Source organism: Oncorhynchus tshawytscha, linkage group LG27, assembly GCF_018296145.1.
Source record: "Oncorhynchus tshawytscha isolate Ot180627B linkage group LG27, Otsh_v2.0, whole genome shotgun sequence".
Taxonomy (NCBI): Eukaryota; Metazoa; Chordata; class Actinopteri; order Salmoniformes; family Salmonidae; genus Oncorhynchus; species Oncorhynchus tshawytscha.
In genome coordinates this window covers 662,671-685,222 of record NC_056455.1, presented here as the reverse complement: position 1 = coordinate 685,222, position 22,552 = coordinate 662,671, and the positions used below count along the sequence as shown (strand labels likewise).

Here is a 22,552-nt window from a genome sequence, read left to right as displayed (position 1 = left end):
AGCATCCATGTCAAAGAAAGACCATCTATTCTTCACCACCAATCACTGCCATAGTCTCCTTTAATCTCATGCTTCGCTTAGGCTGACCCAAACTAACAACAATACCAGACCACACCGCACAGCCTCAGCTCAGCCTGTCCCTCACTAACAACCAGACCAGACCACACCACCCAGCCTCCTCTGTGGTACCAGAAAGAGTAATGGACAGTTGTAGCCAATAGTCCTACAGCAAAAGCTATTGTAGATGGATTATATACGGTGGTGTTAGATCACTGTTCTCAGAAATACATTATGTATACAAAAGTATGTGGATACCCCTTCAAATAAGTGGATTTGGCTATTCCACCCACACCTGTTGCTGACAGGTAAATAAAATCAATCACGCATCCATGCAATCTCTATAGTCAAACATTGGCAGTAGAATGGCCTTTACTAAAGAGCTCAGTGACTTTCAACCAGGCACTGTCATAGGATGCCACCTTTCCAACAAGTCAGTTCATCAGCTGTAAATTCTGTTATTCTGAAGTGGAAACGTCTAGGATCTACAACGGCTGAGTGGTAGGCCAACCAAGCTCACAGAATGGGCCGAGCAGCCACACACAAGCCTAAGATCATCATATGCAATGCCAAGCGTCGTCTGGTGTAAAGCTCGCCGCCATTGGGCTCTGGAGCAGTGGAAACATGTTCTCTGGAGTGACTAATCATGCTTGGCAGTCCGACGGACGAATCTGGGTTTGGCGGATGCCAGGAGAACGCTACCTGCCCCAATGCATAATGCTTTGGGGATGTCCAGTGAAATATACCTGCTGGAGCATGTGCTATGGTGACCAGTTTTTCATGGTTTGGGCTAGGCCCCGTAGTTCCAGTGAAGGGACATGTTCACGCTACAGCATACATGCTAGACGTTTCAGTGCTTCCAAATTTGTGGCAACAGTTTGGGGGAAGGTCCTTTCCTTTTCAGCATAACAATGCCCCCGTGCACAAAGCGAGGTTTATACAGAAATGGTTTGTCGAGATCGGTGTGGAAGAACTTTTCTGGCCTGTTCAGAGCTCTGACCTCAAACCCATCGAACACCTTTGAGATTAATTGTAATGTTGACTTTGAGCAAGCCTAATCGCCCAACATCAGTGTCCGACCTAACTAATGCTCTTGTGGCTGAATAGAAGCAAGTCTCCGCAGCAATGTTCCAACATCTAGTGGAAAGCCTTCCCAGAAGAGTGGAGGCTGTTATGGCAGCAAAGAGGGGACCAACTCCATATTAATGACCATGATTTTAGAATGAGAAATTTGACGAGCAGGTGTCCACAAACTTTTGGTCATGTAGTGTATGTCCAGATAAGATACTGTAGTTGATCTTCCTTGGGTGATGGTGGAACTGGACAACAGCATATAATGCACTAAATGGGCAATAGGGTGTCATTAAGATGAAGATGGCCTGTATTAAAATTGAAAGACTAACAGGACAACAGTCTCTCCCTCTCCAGTATGTGCTGTTATATTGTCCATCACACAAATACTGTAATCACCTTTCACAGAAATAATCACAGGCCATTCCATTTCCTATGGGTTGGTGTTTCTGGGGATGAACATTAAACGATGCACTCACACACAAAGATAGGGGGGTCTGTTGCCCTTGTTATTGTATGAAGAGATGATATGGCTGGCTGGGGCATGGTAACTGAGTTGTGTCCCAAATTGCACCCTATTCCCTATGTAGTTAACTGTTTTTGGCCAGGGCCCCTAGGGCTCTGGTCAAAAGTAGTGCACTATATAGAGAATAGGGTCCCATTTGGGACGTACTCTGGGTCTGGTCCTGGTAGCGTTATCAGTAATCATACACAAGCTGTGTGGCCTGTCTGGCTGGTTGAAAGGGGTAGAGGGCCAGGAGGGTGGAGGGGCTGGGGGGGGTGGTTATGTTTACATCAACAGTCCCCCCAGGAGGGAGTTCACCTACTCAGTGACCCCTCTCTCTACTCCCCTTCTCAAAGTGGCTAGAGCTTGCCAAGAAAGCAACCTCCCCCTCTCCCTTTCACTGTTCTTGTGTGCCACTGATCTTAGCTGCAGAGATGGTCCGGTGATGATACTACAGGCAATTAAGCCCTTTAGTTACCATTGAAATGTTTATGACAACCTCCCTCTAACGGTGTCACTATTCTCACCCCCCTCTCTATCTCTCTCTCCTGCCCTTTTTTATCCCTCCACCCCCAGGTGTTGTGGACGCTGAGTTTCCATGACAAGAACACCCTGGCGGATGCTGTGGACAAGTACTGCATCGGGGTGCCGCCCATTCAGTGGTTGGCATGGATACCACAGCTCCTGAACTTCCTGGTGGGGTCATAGGGCAAACCCCTGCTCAACCTCATCAGCCAGGTACGTCAATCTGTCTACTACAACTTAACCGTGACCACCCACAACACACCTGTACCCACAGAGATCCTATTGAATTAAGTTCTAATATATAATTCTATGCCTGTGGTCACCTCACATCCATAGAATAAGCCCATCTGTCTACAGCACACCCCATTAGAATTAGAAATCTACAGTATAAAAAGGAAGGTAAGCGTTGCTAGGGTACACAATAATAGATCTTTGTAGACTGGTAGTCTTTGGCAAAGGGGTTCATTGGTTAATTAACAAAACAAAACGAGGACCAAAGCACTCTTCCGTATATAGTGTTTCTCAACTTTTTTGTACCAGGGACGGGCAAGCTGTGGACCTTTCTGTACCACAAGCAATCAGCCCTCCCCTCCTCATCACTCTTAAATGTGATTTTTTCCCCCCCCCATATGTATCTGTCCATGTGTGTCTGTGTCCGTGACTGAGGGGAAAGGGGTGTGTGTGCGCATAAGAGTGCCGCCATGTCAGCCTAATAAAGATAGATTAACAGCAATCAGTGCCAGAGTGGCCTCTCTCTAGCACTTTGGATTTATCAAATTAACCATTCATATTCCTCTCCTCTCATTTATTGGCTTCCCCCTCTTCCCCTCTCTCCAGTGAGCCTTTTCAAATTATTTATGGAAGGAATGATTATTAAGTTCATATCAAACGCATCTGCATTGCAGGAACAGAGCTGCAAATTAAAGTAGGTGACTAATTTGCTTTCCGTTAATTAAGTATTATTTAAAGTGGCGTGAGCTTCAAAGAATAGTTGGCTACGTCAAACACCCCTCATCCAGCCGGTAGAGTGGGAAATGGGAGAGAAGGAGGGAGGAGGAGAAGTAGGGAATGAAGAGAGAGGGAATAGAGAGTGTGAGAGAAGGGAGAGCAAAGAGTCGAGAGAGCAGTTGTAATGCCTAATTGACAGCACACCACCTAAGTAAGTTTGGATGCCAGTTAGGGTTTGGGTTGGATGCCAGTTAGTATCTGTCTGATCTCAGAATCTGTCTGTAGCACTCTGAGTGGAAACACACCATATTAAGGATAGTTAGTCAATCCCACGTCAAGTGCTTAATGGAATAGAAATATGGCTTTGTTAGTTATTAACTCAGGCTTCCTCAACCTTTTTTTGATCCAGTGTTCCCTTTACCCATTACATGAGTGGAGAGACATCAAGGCGAGGTTTTTGAATGTCTTTTGGCGTTTGGTATTTGGGGAGTGAATGGGTAAGGCCTTTCCCCCCTCCTCATGCCTCCTCGCCCTGTGAAAAGTGAAGGGTAAAAGGTTGAGTGTCTTTCTGTAAAATAAAAACCAGCAGCAAAGCACCTTTTAAATGGATGGAAGCCTTTATCTCAGCGATGCTGAATAATTGAGTGTTTCTCCGCGGGATTCAGGTGCACGGCGGGATGTTTTAAAAACGGACAGTGAAATATTAATGAAGGTTAGCCCTGAGAGGTAGAGGAGAGATGAATCACAGCGTTAACATTCCTTTAGACAATCTAACACCCCTCCTCCTCACCCCCTCCAAAATATGACATCCTTCATCGCCTGATCTCAACTTCCTCTCCTTCTTCCTTCTTCCTCCTTTCATCTTTAATCTGCCACTTAAGGTTACTACAAGCTTCACTCCATCGTTCTACGGGAGTGTGTGCACGTGGGTGTAGTGGGATTTTTGGATTAGCGGAAACCTTTTGTTAACATGATAGCAATGTTTTAAAATGTTTGTCTTTTCATTTTGTGAAAGCAAGGAAGAGTCGCCTTCCCTTGCTTGTTGTAGCTATCTGGCAGCCTAGCTAGATGGTTTCACCCTGGATAAAAATGTAGCCAGCTAGCTAGCCTTTTTAGCTTTCCACATCTCTGGCAAATAATATTATACTTGCTGGTGTAACATAAAACATTTTCCCAGTTTGATATGCTGCTTGTGTATACATTCCCATATCAGCTAAACATAAAATAAAAAGCACATGGCTAGCTAGATCAAATCTAAATGTATTCATCACAACATGTGTAGACTTTCCCATGAAATGTTTACTTAAGAGCCCTTTCCCAACAATGCAGAGTTAAAAAGTAAGATTTTTTTTCTTTTCAAAATAACAAAAAAATACAATTAAAAAGGAAATAGTAACACAATAACAATAACGAGGCTGTAGAGTACTGGTACTGTGGTACGAGGTAGTTCGCCATTTCCGGTCACAACTTGCAGACTTGTTTACGTGTTGCTGTGCGTTTTGTTGCCAACATATTTTGCTACCTGACGGTTTTACTTTTTAATTACCGTTTATATATATTTTTTTCCCTCAACGTTTTCACTCCGGACGCTTTATCTGGACATGGTTCGTCAGGACCTCCAACAGCCGAAGCTAAGTAGTAACATTAACATGATGCCTTCTAATTGCAGTCGCTGTACTCATAATATACAGGAGAACGATCGCCTTACGGCGAGGATAGCTGTGCTTCAAGCCCAGCTTCAGACGCAATCATTAGGCAAGGGTAATTTCAGTGTAGGAAAGGATGAAACAGCGTCTGTGCCACCAGTAAGTACAGATAGTAACATTAGTATAAATCCCCTCGCACGGTCCCCGCAGCCAGACAACTTTCTCGCGGTTTCTGGAAGGAAATGCTGTAGGAATGCTCAACCGGTGTCGCTCATTCAGCCGACAGAAACTTTCAACCGGTTTTCCCCATTAAGCAGCGAGTCGGAGTCAGACCGAGCCTTCTCTTGTCTCTACTCCTCCCGTTACGGGGTCTGAGACGCCGAAGCTTCCCACCATTAGCTCTGACAAATTGAAAACTCTAGTCATTGGCGACTCCATTACCCGCAGTATTAGACTTAAAACGAATCATCCAGCGATCATACACTGTTTACCAGGGGACAGGGCTACCGACGTTAAGGCTAATCTGAAGATGGTGCTGGCTAAAGCTAAAACTGGCGAGTGTAGAGAGTATAGAGATATTGTTATCCACGTCAGCACCAACGATGTTAGGATGAAACAGTCAGAGATCACCAAGCGCAACATAGCTTCAGCGTGTAAATCAGCTAGAAAGATGTGTCGGCATCGAGTAATTGTCTCTGGCCCCCTCCCAGTTAGGGGGAGTGATGAACTCTACAGCAGAGTCTCACAACTCAATCGCTGGTTGAAAACTGTTTTCTGCCCCTCCCAAAAGATAGAATTTGTAGATAATTGGCCCTCTTTCTGGGACTCACCCACAAACAGGACCAAGCCTGACCTGCTGAGGAGTGACGGACTCCATCCTAGATGGAGGGGTGCTCTCATCTTATCTACCAACATAGACAGGGCTCTAACTCCTCTATCTCCACAATGAAATAGGGTGCAGGCCAGGCAGCAGGCTGTTAGCCAGCCTGCCAGCATAGTGGAGTCTGCCACTAGCACAGTCAGTGTAGTCAGCTCAGCTATCCCCATTGAGACCGTGTCTGTGCCTCGACCTAGGTTGGGCAAAACTAAACATGGCGGTGTTCGCCTAAGCAATCTCACTAGGATAAAGACCTCCTCCATTCCTGACATTATTGAAAGAGATCATGATACCTCACATCTCAAAATAGGGCTACTTAATGTTAGATCCCTTACTTCAAAGGCAATTATATTCAATGAACTAATCACTGATCATAATCTTGATGTGATTGGCCTGACTGAAACATGGCTTAAGATGGCATACTGAAACATGGCATACTTTCCTCCTGACTACACCTACCCCAGCCAACAGCTCCGCACCCTCCGCAATAACTTGCCCAAGCCTCCCCAGCTTCTCCTTCACCCAAATCCAGATCGCAGATGTTCTGAAAGAGCTGCAAAACCTGGACCCGTACAAATCAGCTGGCCAAGACAATCTGGACCCTCTCTTTCTAAAAACTTTCCATCTCCATTGTTGCAACACCTATTACCAGCTTGTTCAACCTCTCTTTCGTGTCATCCGAGATCCCTAAAGATTGGAATGCTGCTGCGGTCATCCCCCTCTTTAAAAGGGGTGATACTCTAGATCCAAACTGTTACAGACCTATATCCTTCCTGCCCTGCCTTTCCAAAGTCTTCAGAAGCCAAGTTAACAAACAGATAACTGACCATTTCTAATCCCACCGTACCTTCTACGCTGTGCAATCCAGTATCCGAGCTGGTTAAGGGTGCACCTCAGCCATGCTCAAGGTCCTAAACAATATCATAACCACCATCGATAAAAGACAGTACTGTTCGGCCATCTTCATCGACCTGGCCAAGGCTTCTGACTGAACATACTCTTATCGGCAGACTCAACAGCCTTGGTTTCTCAAATGACTGCCTCGTCTGATTCACCAACTACTTCTCTGATAGAGTTCAGTGTGTCCTATCGGAGGGCCTGTTGTCCGGACCTCTGGCAGTCTCGATGGGGGTACCACAGGGTTCAATTATCGGGACGACTCTCTTCTCTGTGTATATCAACGATGTAGCTTTTGCTGTGGGTGATTCCCTGATCCACCTCTATGCAGACGACACCATTCTGTATACATCTGGCCCTTCTTTGGACACTGTGTTAATAAACCTCCAAACGAGCTTCAATGCCATACAACTCTCCGTCCGTGGCCTCCAACTGCTCTTAAACGCTAGTAAAACTAAATGCATGCTTTTCAACTGATCGCTGCCCACACCTGCCCGCCCGTCCAGCATTACTACTCTGGACGGTTCTGACTTAGAATAGGTTGACAACTACAAATACCTAGGTGTCTCGTTAGACTGTAAACTCTCCATCTAGACTCACATTAAGCATCTCCAATCCCAAATTAAATCTAGAATTGGCTTCCTATTTCACAACAAAGCCTCCTTCACTCATGCCGCCAAACATACCCTTGTAAAACGGACTATCCTACCGATTCTTGACTTCGGCGATGTCATTTACAAAATAGCCTCCAACACTCTCCTCAGCAAACTATCACAGTGCCATCCGTTTTGTCACCAAAGCCCATATACCACCCACCACTGCATCCTGTATGCTCTCATCGGCTGGCCCTTACTACATATTCGTTGCCAGACCCACTGTCTCCAGGTCATCTATATGTCTTTGCTAGGTAAAGCTCCGCCTTATCTCAGCTCACTGGTCACGATAACACCCACCCGTAGCATGCGCTCCAGCAGATATATTTCACTGGTCATCCCCAAAGTCAACATCGCTGAAGGTGGAGACTTAAATTTCCCTCACTAACTTTAAACATCAGCTATCTGAGCAGCTTACTGATCGCTGCAGATGTACACAGCCCATCTGTAAATAGCCCATCCAATCTACCTACCTCATCCCCATATTGTTTTTATTTACTTTTTTGTTATTTTGCACACCAGTATTTCTACTTGCACATCATCATCTGAACATCTATCACTCCAGTGTAAATTTGCTAAATTGTAATTACTTCACTATTATGGCCTATTTATTGCCTTACATCCTCACACCTCACATTTGCACACACTGTATATAGACTTTTTTCTATTGTGTTGTTGACTGTACGTTTGTTTTTTCCATGTGTAACTCTGTTGTTGTTGTTTGTGCCGCACTGCCTTGCTTTATCTTGTCCAGGTCGCAGTTGTAAATGAGAACTTATTCTCAACTGGCCTACCTGGTTAAATAAAGGTGAAATAAAACAATTAAAATGTAAAACTGTTAGGCTTATTTCTATTTTGCCCTATTTATCAAAAGTGTTGGAAAAACGTGTCAATAATCAACTGACTGGCTGTCTTGATGTCTACAGTATTCTTTCGGGTATGCAATCTGGTTTTCACTCCGGTTATGGATGTGTCACTGCAACCTTAGACTCAATGATGTCACAATTGCCCTTGATTCTTAGCAATGTTGTGCTGCTATTTTTATTGACTTGGCCAAAGCTTTTGATACGGTAGACCATTCCATTTTTGTGGGCCAGCTATGTAGCATTGGTGCCTCTGAGGCGTCTTTGGCCTGGTTTTCTGACTACCTCTCTCATAGAGTGCAGTGTATAAAGTCAGAACATCTGCTGTCTCAGCCACTGCCTGTCACCAAAGGAGTACCCCAAGGCTCGATCCTAGGCCCCACGCGCTTCTCAATTTACATCAACAACATAGCTCAGGCAGTTGGAAGCTCTCTCATCCATTTATATGCAGATGATACAGTCTTATACTCAGCTGGCCCCTCCCCCGTTTTTGTGATAAACGCTCCACAGCAAAGCTTTCTTAGTGTCCAACAAGCTATCTCTGCCTTAACCTTGTTCTGAACACCTCCAAAACAAAAGTAATGTGATTTGGTAAGAATAATGCACCTTTCATACAGGTTTAATTACTACCTGAGGGTTTAGAGCTTGAGGTAGTCACCTCATACAAGAACTTGGGAGTATGTCCAGATGGTATACTGTCCTTCTCTCAGCATGTATCAAAGCTGCAGGCTAAAGTTAAATCTAGACTTGGTTTCTTCTATCGTAATCGCTCCTCTTCCACCCCAGCTGCCAAACTAATCCTGATTCAGATGACCATCCTACCCATGCTAGATAATGGAGATGTAATTTATAGATAGGCAGGTAAGCATGCTCTCGAGCAGCTAGATGTTCTTTAACATTTGGCCATTAGATTTGCATCCAAATCCACCAAATCTAGGTGTCAAGACTTCCGCCGAAGTCGGTCCCTCTCCTTGTTCGGGCGGCGTTCGGCGTTCGAGCCATCGCCGATCCACTTTTCATTTTCCATTTGTTTTGTCTTTGTTTTACACACTTGGTTTCATCACCCATTTACTTGTTCATTATTTAACCCTCTGTTCCCCCATGGCATTTGTGAGTGATTGTTTGTATGTATACGGTCCGTTATTGTGGGCTAGTTTATTGTGTTGTATATATTTGTATTCTTGAGTAAAGAACTTCATTACTCATATCTGCTGTCCTGCGCCTGACTCCTCCACACCAGCTACACACAGGCCGATTATACTAGGACACATCACAGCACTTTATACTCCTCTGTAAACTGGTCATCTCTGTATACCCATCACAAGGTTGATGGTTATTTATAAAACCCTCATAGGCCTCACTCCCCTTCATCTGAGATATCTACTGCAGCCCTAATCCTCCACATACAACACCCGTTCTGCCAGTCACATTCTGTTAAAGGTCCCCAAAGCACACACATCCCTGGGTCGCTCCTCTTTTCAGTTCGCTGCAGCTAGCTACTGGAATGAGCTGCCACAAACACTCAAACTGGGCAGTTTGATCTCGATCTCGTCAATCAATTACTCAATCATGGATACTCTTACTGGCAGTTGTGGCTGCTTTGCGTGATGTATTGTTGTCTCTACCTTCCAGCCCTTTGTGCTTTTGTCTGTGCCCATAATGTTTGTACCCCGTTTTGTGGTGCTACCATGTTGTGCTGCTGCCATGTTGTGTTGCTACCATGCTGTGTTATCATGTGTTGCTGCCTTGCTATGTTGTTGTCTTAGATATCTCTTTATGTGGTGTTGTCTCTCTTGTCATGATGTGTGTTTTGTCCTATATTTTTATTTCATTTATTTTTAATCCCTGCCCCCATCCCCGCAGGAAGACATTTGGGTTTTGGTAGGCCACCATTGTAAATAAGAATTTGTTCTTAACTGACTTGCCCAGTAAAATAAAGGTTAAATCAATAAAATGTTGTTTACAGCAGGTTCTACCAGCCACTGAGATTATATTTGGTTATCAATGCAAAATAGGTTACTTTGATTAATAGCCCTCACAGCTCTGGAAGGAATGATACGGCGTGTCTCAATTTTCAGGTTGTAAAAAAAGTAAGTAGGTATGCCGGAGTGTATTAAAAGGTCCCGGCCTTTTTGTGACAAAAAGCTCCATTCCTCCACCCCACCTCCCTTCCATCTCCTACCCATCCTTCCATCCATTACAGCCCACCCTCTGTACTCCTCTGTATTGAGCCAGGGTTAGAGAGGTGTCTCTTTACGACTACAGGCTACTCCTCACCCCTCTATCAACAGGGTATGCTAACAGGGGTGTAGGGTGTCAGTCTAATGAGGCCAGAGAAGAACTGTGGTCTGGGCTCAACCAACTTGTCTCTGCCTCTCTGTCATCAAGGCCTCACTGTCACTGTATCAGTGTCTAGTAGAGTATCTCCCTCGTAGTGAGAGGTGCAGAGCTCTCACCAATGGCTGTCTGTCACACTCTTGCATCCATCCTGTCTATACCCTGGAGTGCTTGTTGTGTCAACTCGTGTACGGTTTTGTGAGGAGTAGTGATTATGTCTGTAGAAATGTAGATTAGGGAGTGCATAATTAGTTTGCATAAAAAATTTATATAAAGCTGACCTTAGCTCAGTGACTGCAGTAGAAGGGTAGGTCAAGGCAACTTCCTCCTCTAAATGTAGCCCCAGGTCTGTTTTAACCTGACATCACCCTCCATGGTTTCATATCATAACTCCATCTCCATTACACCATACAGAGCTGCTTTCATCCAGGGGATCAATGTTTGATATTATTTGGTATTCTCTGCCGTGTACACTCCTCTCATCTATGCTCCACTGTTAACCCTGAGGGATGGTTCTTCTTTGAAAGGTAATCTAAGTGTGAACCCCCTCCCCCCTGCCCATGTCTGTTATCTGCTAGGTGGGACGAGTGTACCCCCAGGCAGTCTACTTCCCCATCCACACCCTCTACCTGACGCTCAAGATAGAGCAGAGGGAACGCTACAACAGAGGTAAATCATGTGTGTGTGCTATGCCAGTACCACGGTAATATGACTGTAGCAAAACATCATGATACTTACAGTATGGTACCAACATTTTAGAATACCGTAGTACCGTTTCGTATGATGCTACCAACATTTCTCGGCCCTACCGCTCTAAATAACCTGCTGCCGCTTGTTTATAAAGTCAGTTTTGTTTATAAATTAAATTGAATTTAAACAGCCACTATTCTCTTGTATGAGCTGGTCCAAGAATGTCCACTTCACTTTCATGTGCATATCACGTTTGGCAACAGTAATCCGCCAAGCATTTCCTCCTCCAGCCATCACTCACCTGCTTTTCTCCGTCCGCATGTATTTATCCATCAGTTTTTATTATAATTTAGCCGTGATGGCGAGCAGGGATCCAGATCCTGAGTCTTCTGCTGTTCAATTTGTGCATTTGTTACATTGGAGCAGAGTGAGCATAGTTGATGCATTGTATGATTTGATGACCTGTTTAAAGACAACTTGCTCCTCTAAATGTATGCTTAACACCCCGGGCCGTCCTACAATCTAAGATAGATGCCCTCAATCTCACACAAATTATGAACCTACCAGGTACAACCCCAAATCTGTAACCATGGGCACTCTCATAGATATCATCCTATCCAAACCTGCCCTCCAAATACACCTCTGTTGTCTTCTACCAGGATCTCAGTGATCACTGCCTCATTGCCTGCGTCCGTAATGGTCTGTGGTTAAACAACCACCCCTCATCACTGTCAAAAGCTCCCTAAAACACTTCAGCGAGCAGGCCTTTCTAATCGACCTGGCCCGGGTATCCTGGAAGAATATTGACCTCATTCAGTCAATAGAGGATGCCTGGTTATTCATTAAAAGTGATTTCCTCACCATCTTAAATAAGCATGCCCCATTCAAAACATTATGAACCAGGAACAGATATAGCCCTTGGTTCACTACAGACCTGACTGCCCTTGACCAGAACAAAAACGTCCTGTGGCGTACTGCATGAGCATCAAATAGCCCCCGCGATATGTAACTTTTCAGGGAAGTTAGGAACTAATATACAGTGCCTTGCGAAAGTATTCGGCCCCCTTGAACTTTGCGACCTTTTGCCACATTTCAGGCTTCAAACATAAAGATATAAAACTGTATTTTTTTGTGAAGAATCAACAACAAGTGGGACACAATCATGAAGTGGAACGACATTTATTGGATATTTCAAACTTTTTTAACAAATAAAAAACTGAAAAATTGGGCGTGCAAAATTATTCAGCCCCTTTACTTTCAGTGCTGCAAACTCTCTCCAGAAGTTCAGTGAGGATCTCTGAATGATCCAATGTTGACCTAAATGACTAATGATGATAAATACAATCCACCTGTGTGTAATCAAGTCTCCGTATAAATGCACCTGCACTGTGATAGTCTCAGAGGTCCGTTAAAAGCGCAGAGAGCATAATGAAGAACAAGGAACACACCAGGCAGGTCCGAGATACTGTTGTGAAGAAGTTTAAAGCTGGATTTGGATACAAAAAGATTTCCCAAGCTTTAAACATCCCAAGGAGCACTGTGCAAGCGATAATATTGAAATGGAAGGAGTATCAGACCACTGCAAATCTACCAGGCCGTCCCTCTAAACTTTCAGCTCATACAAGGAGAAGACTGATCAGAGATGCAAGAGGCCCATGATCACTCTGGATGAACTGCAGAGATCTACAGCTGAGGTGGGAGACTGTCCATAGGACAACAATCAGTCATATATTGCACAAATCTGGCCTTTATGGAAGAGTGGCAAGAAGAAAGCCATTTCTTAAAGATATCCATAAAAAGTGTTGTTTAAAGTTTGCCACAAGCCACCTGGGAGACACACCAAACATGTGGAAGAAGGTGCTCTGGTCAGATGAAACCAAAATTGAACTTTTTGGCAACAATGCAAAACGTTATGTTTGGTGTAAAAGCAACACAGCTCAGCACCCTGAACACATCATCCCCACTGTCAAACATGGTGGTGGCAGCATCATGGTTTCGGCCTGCTTTTCTTCAGCAGGGACAGGGAAGATGGTTAAAATTGATGGGAAGATGGATGGAGCCAAATAACAGGACCATTCTGGAAGAAAACCTGATGGAGTCTGCAAAAGACCTGAGACTGGGACAGAGATTTGTCTTCCAACAAGACAATGATCCAAAACAAAGCAAAATCTACAATGGAATGGTTCAAAAATAAACATATCCAGGTGTTAGAATGGCCAAGTCAAAGTCCAGACCTGAATCCAATTGAGAATCCGTGGAAAGAACTGAAAACTGCTGTTCAAAAATGCTCTCCATCCAACCTCACTGAGCTCGAGCTGTTTTGCAAGGAGGAATGGGGTAAAATTTCAGTCTCTCGATGTGCAAAACTGATAGACATACCCCAAGCGACTTACAGCTGTAATCGCAGCAAAAGGTGGTGCTACAAAGTATTAACTTAAGGGGGCTGAATAATTTTGCACGCCCAATTTTTCAGTTTTTGATTTGTTAAAAAAGTTTGAAATATCCAATAAATGTCGTTCCACTTCATGATTGTGTCCCACTTGTTGATTCTTCACAAAAAAATAGTTTTATATCTTTATGTTTGAAGCCTGAAATGTGGCAAAAGGTCGCAAAGTTCAAGGGGGCCGAATACTTTCGCAAGGCACTGTACACAGGCAGTTAGGAAAGCAAAGGCTAGCTTTTTCAAACAGAAATTTGCATCCTGTAGCACAAACTCCAAAAAGTTCTGAGACATTGTAAGGTCCATGGAGAATAAGAGCACCTCCTCCCAGCTGTCCACTGCACTGAGGCTAGGAAACACTGTACCCACCGATAAATCCACGATAATTGAGAATTTCAATAAGCATTTTTCTACGGCTGACCATGCTTTCCAACTGGCTACCCCTACCCCGGTCACCAGCCCTGCACCCCCCACAGCAAATTGCCCAAGCCTCCCCATTTATCTGGATTTGGGTGAAGGAGAACTGAAGTTCTGAAACAGCTGCAAAATCTGGACCACTACAAATCAGCTGGGCTAGACAATCTGGACCCTCTCTTTCTAAAATTATCTGCCGTTGCAACCCCTATTACTATTCTATCGTCTGAGATCCCAAAGATTGGAAAGCTGCTGCGGTCATCCCCCTCTTCGAAGGGGGAGACACTCTAGACCCAAACTGATACAGACCTACATCCATCCTGCCCTGCCTTTCTAAAGTCAAGTTAATAAACAGATCACCGACCATTTCGAATCCCACCGTACCTTCTCCACTATGCAATCTGGTTTCCGAGCTGGTCATGGGTGCACCTCAGCCACACTCCAGGTCCTAAACAATATCATAACTGCCATACTGTGCAGCCGTATTCATCGACCTGGCCAAGGCTTTCGACTCTGTCAATCACCACATTCTTATTGGCAGACTCAACAGCCTTGATTTCTCAAATGATTGCCTTGCCTGGTTCACCAATTACTTCTCAGACAGAGTTCAGTGTGTCAAATCGGAGGGCTTGTTGTCCGGACCTCTGGCAGTATCTATGGGGGTGCCACAGGGTTAAATTCTCGGGCTGACTCTTTTCCCTGTATACATCAACAATGTTGCTCTTGCTGCGGTGATTCTCTGATCCAGCTCAATGCAGATGACACCATTTCTTAAACATCTGGCCCTTCTTTGGACACTGTTAACTAACCTCCATACTAGTTTCAATGCCATTCAACTCTCCTTCCGTGGCCTCCAACTGCTCTTAAATGCAAGTAAAACTAAATGCATGCTCTTCAACTGATCGCTGCCCACACCTGCCCGCCCATCCAGCATCACTACTCTGGACTGTTCTGACTTAGATGATGTGGACAGCTACAAATACCTAGGTGTCTCGTTGTAAAACCTTGTAAAACTGACTATCCTACCGATCCTTGACTTCGGCAATGTCCTTTACAAAATAGCCTCCAACACTCTACTCAGCAAATTGGATGCAGTCTATCACAGTGCCATCCGTTTTGTCACCAAAACCCCATATACTACCCACCACTGCGACCTGTATGCTCTCGTTGGCTGGCCCTAGCTTTATATTCATCGGCAAACACACTGGCTCCAGGTCATCTATAAGTCTTTGCTAGGTAAAGCCCCGCCTTAGCTCAGCTCACTGGTCACCATAGCAGCACCCACACGTAGTACGCCCTTCAGCAGGTATATTTCACTGGTCATCGCCAAAGCCTATTCCTGCTTTGGCCACCTTTCCTTCCAGTTCTCTGCTGCCAATGACTGGAACAAATTGCAAATATCACTAAAGCTGGAGACTCATATCTCCCTCACTAACCTTAAGCATCAGCTGTCAGAGCAGCTCACAGATCACTGCAGCTGTACATAGCCCATCTGTAAATTGCCCATCCAACTACCTCATCCCCATTTTGTGATTTGTTTTTGCTCCTTTGCACCCCAGTATCTCTACTTGCACATTCATCTTCTGCACATCTGTCACTCCAGTGTTTAATTGCTAAATTGTAATTACTTCGCCACCTCTGCCTATTTATTGCCTTACCTCCCTAATCTTACCTCATTTGCACTCACTGTATATAGATTTTTTTCTATTGTGTTGTTGACTGTACATTTGTTTTTTCCATGTGTAACTCTGTTGTTTGTGTCGCACTGCTTTGCTTTATCTTGGCCAGGTCGCAGTTGTAAATGAGAACTTGTTCTCAACTGGCCTACCTGGTTAAATAAAGGTGAAATATATATTTTCTAAACAACCAAGAGCACAGGGCAGACTGAGTAGACTTTGCAAGATCACTGTCATGCAGCCTCTTGGATGTCAGAGAGGGAAAATGGAGCCCAGGCATGTTGGCAGCTTTACAGCAAAGAAAAGGTCTTGTCTGTAGACAGTTAAAAAAATATGACCCATATTACCAGATATACCTTTTTTTTTAATGGGGATTTGCTCGCATTTTGTGTAATTTCACAAACCACATCGTGAACTAATCCAGGGTCAAAATGTATTGTTTGATTACATGACTAAACAACGTTGTTTGTTATTTAGCTAACTAACAACCTGGTAAGTTGACAGTAGGTTTAGGCACATCTGATTGGCACAGGAAGAAAGAAAAATGGTCTGCTACTCATGAGATCTGCTTCATATAGGTAGGACTCATATGGATACGATTCATATAGGTAGTATGAAGGATATGATCCAGATGCAGACACGGGAGGCAGATAGTACAGTTCTCAGATGATTTATTAGAAATACTGGGCAGGCAACGGGCAGGTCATGAGCAGGCGGAGGTTCGTAATCAAGTCAGGCAGGTACATAACGGCAGGCAGGCTCGGGGTCAGGGCAGGCAGAATGGTCAGAAATGGGAAAAATAGGAAACAGAACTAGAGAAACAGGAAGGCAGGAAAGGCTTGTCGGTAAGCCCTGACAAGACAAGATGAACTGGCAACAGACAAACAGAGAACACAGGTATAAATACACAGGGGATAATGGGAAGATGGGTGACACCTGGAGGGGGTGGAGAAAAGCACAAAGACAGGTGAAGTAGATCAGCGTGTAACAGGTAGGATTCATATAGGTAGACTGTTTGGGGTGGAGGGGGATGGAGAGAGAAAGTGTGTGTGTGTGTGTGTGTGTGTGTGATAGCCCACTACCACCCTGCAACAGTATGGCAGCCACATCTGTTCAGTCTGCTGCTGTTCCTCTCTACCTGAGCAGTCTGAAGCTCAATTGAAGGAAGGGCTCTGTCACATTCATGACATGACAAAGATAAGGCTTTTCCATCCAATGTCCAACACAGCGGGCTTACAAACTGGAAAATGGGATATTTGCACTCAACATTTACACAGACAAGCTGAAGTCTTCGCTAACTATGTACTTTCTGAAACACTTTCATCTACAACACTAAATCCTCAAGCCATTTCAGTCAAGGTGTTGACAGAAGAAAGAGAGCTGACATGACACAAGCTTCCAAATCGAACTCAGCGGTGCTGCAAAGTGCTTTAGCAATGCTGGCTGGGAGGAGGGAGGGGGAGCTGTGCACTGAGCTGAGGATAGTCAGGTAGTCAGGGGTGGGGGGCTAGTGAGGCAGGTGGGAAAGGAGGGAAGATGGGGGTGGTGAGCGTGTAGGACCTGATGAGTGGGAGATGGGGCGAGGGGATGTAGACTGTAGTTGGGCTGACTGCACTGTGCTGACGGTAAGGGGGCTCCAGAAGCAGAACCTGCAGGCTCAGCGCTCCGTTCCATTGGTTAGACAGGGACAGAGGAACACTTTTCCCCCCTTGTGGGAACAACCTCACCTGGCTGCACCTGTTCTGTCGAGTCGGGGGGCTTTGGGAGGAAGGGGTGAGGGGGATTAGAGGTGTATTTGTCCCATCACATCTGGGAAACATACACTTGTTGGGCTGAGTCTGTGGGCATCATAGCTTACTCACTGTCATAGCATTTTTGGGTCACAAATAACGGTGTAGTATAAATGTTCATAATCAATCTTCCTCTCTCTCCCCCAACCATTTCCATCAAGATCACGCTGAACATTGTCAAGAAGCTGGTGAGCACGTTTGCCGCGGGGTTGGAGAAATTCTCCAACGTGTTCTCCAGCGCGGCATCAGAGTTGCTCGCCCACCGAGCCCAGGCCACCGCTTAGGACCCTGTCTTCCAGAAGATTATGAGATATTTCACCACATTTCATTTGTCTGTTCTGCTGTTTTCATTGTTTATTTATGTCCTCTCTTTTGGAGAAATATAACTCACTTTTGGAATCTAACCAACAGTGTTGGGCCATAAGATTCCAGGGGTAAATCTCAAATCACACTCATTTCCTTATGTATTGTGTTACTTTAGAACCAAGCTGCCAGACATAACCAAGCTGCCAGACATAACCAAGCTGCCAGACATAACCAAGCTGCCAGACATAACCAAGCTGCCAGACATAGCCAAGCTGCCAGACCTAGCCAGAAATAACCAAGTTGTCAGACATAACCTAGCTGTAGAAGTAGCCAAGCTGCCAGACATAACCAAGCTGCCAGACATAGCCAGAAATAACCAAGTTGTCAGACATAGCCTAGCTGTAGAAGTAGCCAAGCTGCCAGACATAACCAAGCTGCCAGACCTAGCCAGAAATAACCAAGTTGTCAGACATAACCTAGCTGTAGAAGTAGCCAAGCTGCCAGACATAACCAAGCTGCCAGACATAGCCAGAAATAACCAAGTTGTCAGACATAGCCTAGCTACCAGACATAGCCAAGCTATCAGACATAACATAGCTGCCAGATGTAGCCATGCTGATAGACATAACCTAGCTGCCAGACATTACCTAGCTGCCAGAAGTAGCCACGCTTCCAGATATCTTAGCTGCCAGAAGAATCCTAGCTCTGCATTACCAGGCAGAAACAGAACAGAACAGGGATGTTCCGGAACGTAATTGGGGCTTCTGAACCAGATGATTTGATTTAATGGAGGGCTGAGTGTGTGTGTGTGTGTGCTTGTGGTGTGTGTCTGTGTGCGCGTCCGTGTCCACAGGCGCGTGTCCGTGTGCCAGTGTGTGCTGGGCTGGTTTGGGGTGTTGATTTCACAGGCGTTACACAGCTCTGCTAATTCAACCCGTTGACTCTCCCTAAAGGCCTGTTTAGCGGTCATTTGGGTACATACAGCATGGGGAGAAAAACATAACAGTGCTTGCTGGAACTGGAGCTGCAAGGAGAGTTGAGTCTGAACTGAAGGGTGTTTAATAGAACAGTAAGAGCAACTGTTGAACATCTGCAGACATTTCAAATCAAATCAAATTGTGTTTGTCACATGTTCCAAATACAACAGGTGTAGTAGACCTTACAGTGAATGCTTACTTACAAGCCCTTAACCAACAATGCAATTTTAAGAAAAATATTTTTAAAAAGAAAGAAATAAAAGTAACAAATAACTAAAGAACAGCAGTAAAATAACAATAGCGAGGCTATATACAGGGGGTACCGGTACAGAGCCAATGTGCGGGGGCACCGGTTAGTCGAGATAATTGAAGTAATATGTGCATGCAGGTGGAGTTATTAAAGAGACTATGCATATATAATAACAGAGAGTAGCAGCAATGTAAAGTGAGGCGGGCAATGCAAATAGTCTCGGTAGCCATTTAATATAGATGTTCAGGAGTCTTATGGCTTGGGGGTAGAAGCTTTTTAGAAGCTTCTTGGTCCTAGACTTGGCGCTCCGGTACCTCTTGCCGTGCGGTAGCTGATAGAACAGTCTATGACTACTGTAGGGTTGCTGGAGTCTTTGACAATTTTTAGGGCCTTCCCTGACACCGCCTGGTATGGAGGTCCTGGATGGCAGGAAGCTTGGCCCCGCTGATGTACTGGGCCGTACACACTACCCTCTGTATTGCCTTGCGTTCGGAGACCGAGCAGTTGCCATAGCAGGCAGTGATGCAACCTGTCAGGATACTCTTGATGGTGTAGCTGTAGAACCTTTTGAGGATCTGAGGATCCATTGGATTTGATTTGATTTGATTTGATTTGATGCCAAGTCTTTTCAGTTTCCTGGGGGGGAATAGGTTTTGTCGTGCTCTCTTCAAGACTGTATTGGTGTGCTTGAACCATGTTAGTTTGTTGGTGATGTGGACTCCAAGGAACTTGAAGCTCTCAACCTGCTACACTGCAGCCCCGTCGGTGAGAATGGGGGCGTGCTCGGGCCTCCTTTTCCTGTAGTCCACAATAATCTCCTTTGTCTTGATCACGTTGAGGAAGAGGTTGTCCTTGCACCTCACGGTCAGGTCTCTGACCTCTATAGGCTGTGTCGTTGTTGTCGGTGATCAGGCCTACTACTGTTGTGTCATCGGCAGACTTAATAACGGTGTTGGAGTCTTGCCTGGCCGTGCAGTCATGAGTGAACAGGGAGTAACAGGAGGGCACATCCCTGAGGGGCACCTTTGTTGAGGATCAGCGTGGTGGATGGGTTGTTACCTACCCTTACCACCTGGGGGCGGCCCATCAGGATGTCTAGGATCCAGTTGCCGAGGGAGGTGTTTAGTCCCAGGGCCCTTAGCTTAGTGATGAGCTTTGAGGGCACGATGGTGTTGAGCGCCTAGCTGTAGTCAATGAATAGCATTCTCACGTAGTTGTTCCTTTTGTTGAGGTGAGAAAGGGCAGTGTGGAGTGCAAAAGATATTGCATCATCTGTGGATCTGTTGGGGCGGTATGTGTTTGACCTCAGCCACTGGTGTAACTAAATTATGCTTTCAAAATAATACCTCGGGAACAGTTATACGGAAGTTAAATTGAATCATGAAGCAATCCGTTTAACTCTGGTATGGATGTTTGTGCATGTTAGTCAGCGACCCATGACACCGTCTCCCTTCAGTTCTCACTATGTATTTATGTTCTACTCAGGAATGTGACAGACAGGTGCAGGCTAGCCCCTGAAGAGACATTTCTAAAAACAAATTGTTCTTTTTTGGAGAGGGTACATTTCCCTCCTCATTATATAACCGCCAGGTTGAACCACAGTTCAGTTCCCTGGCCACTGGTTTTAACTAGGAATGTCTGCTTCACCCTCTAACTTCCTCCCTGTGTCCACATAACAACTCTCCTCCTCTGTCTCTCCTCTCAACTTTTTATGGCTGAGGACACAGAGTTACCCATTCCCCCATTCCCTGTCCACCTACAAACAGAGCTGCCCTTTCCCCCATTCCCTGTCCACCTACACACAGAGCTGCCCATTCCTCCATTACCTGTCCACCTACACACACAGGGCTCCCCATTCCCCCATTACCTGTCCACCTACACAGAGCTGCCCATTCCTCCATTCCCTGTCCACCTACACACACAGAGCTCCCCATTCCCTGTCCACCTACACAGAGCTCTTATTCCCCATTCCCTGTCCACCTACACACAGAGCTCCCCATTCCCTGTCCACCTACACACACAGAGCTCTTATTCCTCCATTCCCTGTCCACCTACACACACACAGGGCTCTTATTCCTCCAGTCCCTGTCCACCTACACAGGGCTCTTATTACTCCATTCCCTGTCCACCTACACAGGGCTCCCCATTCCCTGTCCACCTACACAGGGCTCCCCATTCCCTGTCCACCTACACAGGGCTCCCCATTCCCTGTCCACCTACACAGGGCTCCCCATTCCCTGTCCACCTACACAGGGCTCCCCATTCCCTGTCCACCTACACAGGGCTCCCCATTCCCTGTCCACCCACACAGGGCTCCCCATTCCCTGTCAACCCACACAGGGCTCCCCATTCCCTGTCCACCCACACAGGGCTCCCCATTCCCTGTCCACCCACACAGGGCTCCCCATTCCCTGTCCACCTACACACACACAGGGCTCCCCATTCCCTGTCCACCTACACAGGGCTCCCCATTCCCTGTCCACACAGAGCTCCCCATTCCCTGTCCACCTACACACACAGAGCTCCCCATTCCCTGTCCACCTACACACACGAGCACCCCATTCCCTGTCCACCTACACACACACAGAGCACCCCATTCCCTGTCCACCTACACACACAGAGCTCCCCATTCCCTGTCCACCTACACACACACACACACACACACACACACACACAGAGCTCCCCATTCCCTGTCCACCTACACACACACAGAGCTCCCCATTCCCTGTCCACCTACACAGAGCTCCCCATTCCCTGTCCACCTACACACACACAGAGCTCCCCATTCCCTGTCCACCTACACACACAGAGCTCCCCATTCCCTGTCCACCTACACACACAGAGCTCCCCATTCCCTGTCCACCTACACACACAGAGCTCCCCATTCCCTGTCCACCTACACACAGAGCTGCCCATTCCCTGTCCACCTACACACACACAGAGCTGCCCATTCCCTGTCCACCTACACACACAGAGCTGCCCATCTCAAGTCCACCTACACACACACACAGAGCTGCCCATCTCAAGTCCACCTACACAAACAGGCTCCCCATTCCCTGTCCACCTACACACACACACACAGAGCTCCCCATTCCCTGTCCACCTACACACACACACACACACAGAGCTCCCCATTCCCTGTCCACCTACACACACACACACACACACACACAGAGCTCCCCATTCCCTGTCCACCTACACACACACACACACACACACACACACACACACACACACACACACACACAGCTCCCCATTCCCTGTCCACCTACACACACACACACAGAGCTCCCCATTCCCTGTCCACCTACACACACACACACACACACAGCTCCCCATTCCCTGTCCACCTACACACACACACACACACACAGCTCCCCATTCCCTGTCCACCTACACACACACAGACACACAGAGCTCCCCATTCCCTGTCCACCTACACACACACACACACACACACACACAGAGCTCCCCATTCCCTGTCCACCTACACACACACACACACACAGAGAGCTCCCCATTCCCTGTCCACCTACACACACACACACACAGCTCCCCATTCCCTGTCCACCTACACACAGAGCTCCACACACACACACACAGCTCCCCCATTCCCTGTCCACCACAGAG

General features: G+C 46.1%; 1 pseudogene; it reads left to right on the top strand.

Moving 5' to 3' along the window:
- LOC112261354 overlaps positions 1–22,552 on the top strand; it is a 153,894-nt pseudogene that overhangs the window by 92,610 nt on the left and 38,732 nt on the right.